Raw genomic sequence first — 8,981 nt, 5'->3', positions numbered from 1 at the left:
GAAAAAAATATGTAGCTTAATGATTCACTTTTTAAATGTTATGAGCTTCCGTTTGATTAAAAAGCAGTTCCAAAAAGTTGTTGCCTAACTAGTATTTTTAAATTATGAGAATCCATCTTCAAGGAGCCTTAAATCAAGAAATAAATTATAAAGTGCATCATATCATCTTGTCAAATACATTCCATGGGATTTTGCTATTTGAGAAGCAATTGACAGCTCCTTTTCATCTAAGAATGGGCTGAACTGTCAACAGATCTCATGGATGCTTACTCTTTCAGACGGGAAAAACCATAAATGCCAGGGCTGTCAACACAATGCCTTGCTTCATACTTTCTTTTTTTTTTTCCTTTTTTTTTCTTTTGCTGTTCTAGGTCTTATTTTTGTGCATCTGCTTTTCAAGCCACTAGACACTAATGGCCATGTTATGCTGCTCCACTTAGGGCAGCTTTTCATTATGGATTCATGAAATAGATGCTACAGGCCTTTAAGTTTTACCTTTAGGGAATCATTGTATCATTTGACACAATGATGCCCAATAGCAGAATTTAAAGACAGATCTCTTGACTTCCTCAGCCACTTAACTGGTTACATGATCTTCAGCAAAGGAATAAATCTCTCTAAACCTCAGTTAGCCCACCTATAAAATGGGGATAATAAATACCTGCCTGGCTTATCTCACAAGGTTGTTTTGGGGGATCAAGTGGGATAAATGGGAAAGATTTTATAGATGGTAAAATGCTATATAAATGTGAAGTCACACCATTTAGCACTTAGCTGTATTCTAAAAGTTTCAAAGAGAGTTAAATGTGTCTTCCTATCCAAACTTTTAATGTCCTTGAAAAGAAGTATCATTGATACTTATAAAGTACACCATAGTGAGAGGCACACAGATGTTCAATAAAGGTTGCTTGTATAGTGCTTTAAGGTTTATAAAGTGCTCTATGTGTATTGTCAGATTTGATCCCTACAACAACCTTGAGAAGCAAGGACAACTGAGGCAGGCAGAGGTTAGGTAACTTGGTCATATAACTTGCTGGATAAAAAGCATGTGTCTTAGTCTAGGTTTGAATGCAAGTCTTTCTGACTCCAGGCCTAGAGTTCTATTCACTGCATCATTTAGCTGCTTGTTAATTGATTTTGATTGATTTTTCCTCCTGAAATCTGACCATACTTCTAGCAAATCTAATTTTTCTAATTATAATAATAATAGTAACTTACATTTCTATAGAACTTTAAGGTTTACAAAGTGATTTCCCTATAACAATTTAATATTACCCAGTCCTATTGTAAGGGGAGTAAGATTCCACAGGATTAAAAAAGTAAAGCATGAGAAACTTAAAGGTAATTTTTAGGGGTTCTTGATATGGGTTCTGTGAATTTTTAAAAAAATTTATAACTATTTCAAAGAATTATTTTCCTCTGTAATCATATAAACTTCTTTCTCTGCATTGAAAAACTTTTTTTTTTCTGAGAGAGGGCTCTATGACATAAAAAAGATTAAGAACCCTTGATACAGATCAATCCTCTAATTTTACAGGTAAGGAAACTGAGGCTCAGAGTGACTTGCCTATGGACACACAATTAGTAAGTGGCAGACCAGGAATTCAAACCCAGTTCCTCTGAAGATAAATTCAGTGCTTTTTGTCATCACAACAGCTCTAAGTCCCTTGCTCCAAACAAAATGGCAGTGTGTTTAAGGAGGGCTTAAAAGATTAACTCTAGGGGCAGCTAGATGGTGCAGTGGATAGAGCACTGGCCCTGGATTCAGGAGGACCTACGTTCAGATCGGACCTCAGACACATATACTTACTAGCTGTGTGACCCTGGGCAAGTCACTTAACCCCCATCGCCCAACCAACCCCCCCCAAAAAAAAACAAAGGGGGAGGAGGATTGACTCTATAAACTTATAACTATAAATATTTGAAAAAGAATGAAATGACTCGGACATTAACGTGGCATCCATAAAGCTAAACGAATAGTGAAGAGACACATTAATGCTTTTCAAAGCGATATTTAAGGATGACATAGGAAATGTCATCCCAACTCAAACTAATATTCTGTTTTTGACTGAAGTACTAAAGGACATTTTTGTGGTGAGATTAAGCTACCCTTCGTAATGTCAGTCTCAAAAGATTAGGGTTATATTGCCATGAAACGTGTAATTTCCCTTTATAATCCATTAATTTATCCAAGCCCTCTTTGAATTTGCTTTTAATTTTCAGCCTGTACCCTAAGCCTTTCTGGGATAGTGTATTCTATCAATTTACTGCTCTGCTGTATGAAGTAAAACTTCCTTTTCCTTGTTTTGACAATGACTTTATCAAGTTCAAGGGATGCCCCTAAAATTCCAGTCTTCTTGAATTCAATGACCCTGCTGTCTCCTCGACAAAGTCCTCTATATCTCAGAACTCCTTAGCCAGTGTTTCCCCTGTCACAGGCACCTAACCCTCACCTGAGGAAACCATGGCCCTTGCAATAGTCGTCACTGCAAGATACACCTTCTCTCACTTCCCTTAAGTCATCAAGCAAGTGAAAGGAAGGGTAGGGAGCAGGTATGTTCCTTACTCCTCACTGTTACTTCTAGAACATTCCTCTACCACTATCCCTCAAAGGACTTTCCTCTTTTAAGGTCCATGCAGTCCATTGATACCACCTTCTCTTCATCCTCATTGCTGTCTTCAAATGACTTCCAAGTCATTCTCCAAACTTTATTAGGTTATTTAGTGTCAGGTTCACAGTATTTCTCTTGCCATCATCCTGAGGGAAATTCAATATTATTACTCCTCTAGCAAAGTGACCACATATTTCCTCATTCTCCTCAATTACAATTACTTTCTTCTCTAACCAACTTCGGCTTCTCCTTAACATGTCACCTTATAGACCTATTTTACAGAATTTCTACCAACTCTAAACTAGAGAACTTTGAAATTATCTTTGCATGTAACTTACTATCCTTCTACCTCTTTTTATGCCCTCACTTCATCATCATCATGGTCTCCAGTTTCTTGATTTCTCCGTATATTCTCCAACTACACCTCTCCCACTTTGACTTCAGTTATCTACAAACCCGGCATAGTCATTACTTTTCACTAGCTACCACCCCAAGATCCCTTGACGCCCATAACCTTGCACCCTTCCTGATGTGACAATCATTGTCCCTGAGAAACCCCCACCATATGACTCTTCATTGCAGGATCATCAAGCTGATTTCATCCCAAATAAACTTACAGTACACAATCTCAATCAATCAACAAGCATTTATTAAGTGCCTGATATGTGCCAGGCGCTGTGATAAGAACTGCAGATTCCAAGAGAAAAGTGAAACCAACTCCCACCATCAAGGAATTTACACTGTATTGGGGGAAACTATATACATACACACACACCTTTACAAAATAAAGAGAAGGCAACTTTTGAATGGAGAGATATTGTCTGGTATAGAATATATTTGGCAAAAGCCTTACTGTTCCTTCCAGCCGCTTGACAATCTTTCTGGTTATATAAAGAAAAATGTAGCTAGGTCCAGATTAATGTTAATAATGACTTCTCTAAAATGGTTGCCTTATTCAAATTAAAAATGCATATTTCCATTAGGTAGAACCAATTACCATATTTTACATAATTATAACTTTGAACAGTGGGAATTCAAATAAACACATGTGACCACTTAAGGGAATTCATTATTTGCACTACTCAGGACCTACCTGTATTCCTACCCTTCACCAAGACTGATCTCTCTACCTCACTCTTGATGCTATTTCCTCCCACTTCTTCTAGGGCCTCGCTCCTATTGTCACCCCTACTCTATAATGCATCATTCACTTCCTCTCCATGGATCTTTCCCATTTTTCTACAAACATAATTAGGTCTCCCCAGTCCTTTACAAAAAAGAGGGTCACAAAATAAATTCATTTTACTCATTACTTTCAATGGTCCTTTCCAAGTCTAGATGCTATTTATCTCATGATTGGCAAATTGAGTTTTGTTATAACAAGTCACATACACCCCAAATTCTCTCTACATTCAGACTAGTACATTTGGCTGACTCATATACTCCTCCATTACACAGCTCTCACCTATATTTAACTGAATTTTGCCTGTCTAAAACTGTAATTAAAAATAAATTAATGATTCATATTTAAGATATAAATCCTGATGTCTTTGCTTGTTAATTCATGGTCGTTATCTTGACTGAAGCTTTTTTTTTTCCAGTTTAAGGTTACATCTTTACATATCAGTTTAGCTTTTTTTTTTTTTGCATAGATCAAGTATCTGCTAAGCAGCTTTGGCTGGTTTATATATTCAGATGGATCTGTGATAGTCTTGATTCAGAATTCTCTCTAATGATGCAAATGGCAATCAATCCATACCTGCCCATCCTGTGGGAGTGTCATCCAAGTCCTTCTGAAAGTTTCACCATAAGGAAGGACCACCCAACATACTGAAGATTCTTCTGTTTTTTCCTGACAATTCCAGGATACTGCTGGAGTCCCCTGCCATTCCTCCCTCACTCTTACCATATGACCAGTCCATCTTCTTTTTGTCATATAAGTCCTTGATGACATCCTTTAATCCTATACTTCTTCGGATGTTTTCTTTGGTTACGTGCCTACTCAATCCCATCAGACATTTCTCTATTGTCCTCTCTGTGATACTCATCTTTAATAATTTGGAGGTAATGGTATTCCAGGGCTCACTGTCAAAGAGCAACAATAGTAGAATGTTCATATTTAAAAAGTGGACTTTGCTATTTGTGGGAAGCTTGGGGCCAATATAAGTACTTCGTAATTTCCCAGAAATAACCCAGCTGGCATTCGGCCTCCTTTTAAACTCTGCATCCACTTCACTCTGGGTCCATCTGTACTGTCTATTTCAGATATTCATACTGTTAGACCCGCTCTGTGAGGTGTCCATTCAGATGCGTATTGAAATCTGAGCAATAGACTTTCTTCATCCATTTGGTCTTTCCTAAGTGGATGGATAGGCCAAACTCCTCTGAGTAATTACAGATCTCTTCCAAGAGGCTTGACAATGTCTTTAGGTTTAACATCTACAAACAGAAACCTCTGGAGGGCCTCAATTCGCAAAGAAGCCTTCTTCAACCTGAATTCTATGCTGGATCTCCCTCATCAAGGTGGTGAATATTTTTGGCAAGCATACATCTCCCTGTATTATGCCTCACTGGATGTTTATTATCAGAGGGTGGAGAGGGTTATTTCTGCTGTTACAGCTTCCTAAGAATTCTGAATGATCTTGATATATAATTGGGGACACTTTATTGTCAACAACAACAAAAAAAGCCTGAAAGCAATATTTTGTTCTCCTGAGTTAAATGCTTTTTAATAATCAACAAACAATAAACACAATGGGATCCTCAAGGTTTTCTACACTTAAAAAAAAAGTCTTCCCCTCCTTTAGATATCTTGCATATCTGTCCTTTAATGCCCTGGCAATTGTACTGCTTCCAATACCAATGTCTTCTATACATACTTAATTCCTCCAGCTGCTTTTCCCAGCTTTGTTCTCTTTAGAGCTATTTCTACCTCTTCTGTAAGCACCTCAAGGGATTGTGATATTAGGTTCCACAGGTTGTGGTCCCAGTATCCTTAATGGAAAAAGTTCATTGAAATGGTTTTTGCAAATCTTTTCCATTTTTCTTCTGTTTGTAGTCCTCTTTCCATTTTCATCTTCAAAAGCTGTTGGTATAACTTTGCTCAGTTGAATATCTCTCTAAGCTTTATTTAAACTGATTTTACCCTTAACTATTCCATTTTATGAGATGATACAGCTTATAACCGTCCATCATCCTTCGTCTTAAGATAATTACAGATAAATTTACGTTGTAACATAGTGCTGCTTTTGGCAGTCATCTCTCTCCATTTGGGCAAATCAAATGCTTGCTAATGAAGGCACTTTCTGAGATTTCTTATCAAGGAAATTAATTTACATTTACTTAAATTCTGGATGAAATTAAAATTGGTGTCAGTCATTTTTTTTGACCACCCTCATTTTTAATTTCACACCATGTCTTTTTCTCTTTACTATTATTTCTCTTCATTTATTATAAATTCTGAACTTGCCTCTGACAAGTCAATGATCTGAATGCACACAGGGGGAACTCTTACATCAATAAATCTTTGACCATCTGTAGCCAATTTCATTCTTTATGATGTTATTTAGTGCCCAACATCTCTAGCACCAATTCTTTTTTTTTAAGGAGGTATTTATGATATAGAAGTGTAACCCTTCTGTATAATCAAAAGTCTTTGCCTTGTTCATTTCTTTCTCTGCAGCATATTTCCTCCCCATAACTCTCCCCATCCTTGCCTTTGTTTTGCATTGAAGTTACCAATTATCAGAGTATATTTTGATTTTATTTGAAATGGTCTTATCAAGTTGTTAATAGAACTTCTCTATTACTCCATCCTCAGCATGTGATATTGATGAGCAAGCTGTAATTATTTTCACTGTAGTCTTTTTTATAAACACTTAACATTTGACATTGCAATATATAATGAACAAATGTCCAACGAAATAATATTTCTCATAGCTTGTGTATAATGATAAAAACCCACCTTGCCAATTCCTTTAATTGGCTCTGTAAGGTATACATGTGAGCTTTTTATCCATTTCACTGCAATTTCCTTCCCCCCTTCTGGATTCCTTTATAGAAAGAGCATCAAGATTGAAATAATTCAGCTCCTCCAGCCATTACAGATACTTAGTGGTCAGTGGTCAAGGATGTCACATTTAGAGTACTAATATTACAATGGTACATCAAATTAAAGTTTATTAATGGTCTAAAAACTGCATGATTCTCAGTATTCTTTGCCCCCTTTTGGATCACTCTATCACCATTCCTTCAGAAGTAGAAAGTTGCTGCACAGGCCATTTTGAAAGACTTTCTTTGCTGAATACTTCACTGTCTACATATGATTATGATATATACACACATAGCCAATAGTCTTATATTTTCAAATATAATTCATGTCATGATAGTTGAGGGCACATGGCCAAATAAAATTATTCTTTTGTGTTCTCAGGATGTAAATCTGAAAAAACTACTTGTCAGCATAATACTTGGTAACCATTAAATGAGAAATTGTCACTTGGGTATAGAATGCTAACTCAAAATATTGGCAGATAAATTATTAAACTTTATTCCTTTTGGGAAAACTTCAGTTTGTGCTTTCACAGAAAATGTACACAATAGGATATTTTCCTTTGAAGGAACATTAGATTTTTAAATTTTCCTTATAAATTTCATTTGACCCAATAATATCTGGTTTTCTTTCCCCTATCGTATCCAGGATGCTGATAAGTAACCTTGACTGAAAGAAAAAATATAGCAATACTGGATTATCTGTTTAGTAGACCAGTTTTAATCTGTGTGCATGTTTTGCTTTGTCAGCACCCTGTAATCTTCCACAATCCTATTAAAACTAATTTTAAATTCTTATTAGTATGACATTGACTATATTGTACCTGTAATTTAATGACTATATTTAGTTGAGGGAGAAGGGTTTCTCTGAGTCTGAAATCATTAAATGTTTGAAATTCTTTTTTTCTAAATCTCTGAGACCTTTGGCTAAATTAGTCAATGCTAACCTCTTCCTTTTCTTTTTCGTGTGTGTGTGTGTGTGTGTGTGTATGTGTGTTTGTGTGTGTGTGTTTAATTTCAGGATCCAGCCCATGGGAAGCAGGACCTACAAGGCTGTTAAGATGCTTGTAATAATGAGAATATATTCAGAGAGCAGGTAATGGGATAGTCCTTCCAAGATTCTCCTAATATAAATCCATAACAGAGGCAATAAAAAATAACTTGCTTTTTACTTATTTAGAGAATTAAATAAGTGTGTGTGGGGGGGAAGTACAGGATCTGCAAACATATTGTCTTTATTTAATGTTATTTATATTTTGAAACCATGAATTCATCTTTGGTTTGTGACTTTTTTTCTCAAGCTAAGCAGTTAATAAAAGCTATAATCCATTTATTTCTATTGGTAAACTATCATCAGACTGTAGAAATTCTTTTTTGAATAATATTTTATTTCTCCCCATTTATATGTAGACAATTTTTAACATTCATTTTCAAAAATTTTCGAGTTCCAAATTTTCTCTCTCCCTCCCTCACTTCCTTCCTCCTTGAGACAGTAAGCAATTTTATATGGGTTATACACGTTTAATCATGCAAAACATATTATCATATTAAACTATAGAAATTCTAAACATGATTAGAAAAATAAGACAGATTCTCTCTAGTTCCTAAATCATCCCACAATAGCAAGGCAATGAATTAACTTTTAGACCTCCAGTGTGAAATAAAGTTTATCTTGAACTCAGGATACTGTCAGTCTAATTCCTCTCATGGGAGCTAGGGTCTTTTTATATGAATCAAATTTTGGTATGCCCAGGGGAGACTCTGTGACATGAATCAGAAGCTGACTGTGGAGGGTTGTTTGTGTGTGTGTGTGTGTTCTCATGTATATATTCATATATATGTATATTGCCCACACGTATTTATGTATCCACACATATAAAACTACATGTGCATGTATATGTATACACATATGTATATATGTTTCTGTTTTTTACATTTTAAAATTTGGTGCTTTTGTTTTTACTTCTATCCCTCACAATGCACACTGAAAAATTAAGCAAAATTTCTAAGCAAAGCAACCATAGGTGATAATGTAAATCAGACAATCAAACACAATGTCTTCAGGCCCCAAGTGTCCAACAACACTCCCAAGGGCTAAGTGTGGCAGGAATCAGATTAAAATGTAATTAGGAAATATTTACAAAATAAATAAGATTACAATAAAACAAAGATAAATTAGCAAGTTGTAAATATTCAATCTAAGTCAATAGATAGCCTGAAAGTATCTTTATGTAAAGTTTAGCTGGCCCCTCCTTTCCATCGAGTTTAACACCACCAATTTAAACACCATTTAGCAGCCTCATTGCTAGAGAAAGAATA

This window comes from Phascolarctos cinereus, unplaced genomic scaffold (assembly GCF_003287225.1).
Source record: "Phascolarctos cinereus isolate Bilbo 61053 unplaced genomic scaffold, phaCin_HiC Scaffold_9;HRSCAF=440, whole genome shotgun sequence".
In the NCBI taxonomy this organism is placed as follows: Eukaryota; Metazoa; Chordata; class Mammalia; order Diprotodontia; family Phascolarctidae; genus Phascolarctos; species Phascolarctos cinereus.
Note: the sequence above shows the minus strand (reverse complement) of the source record.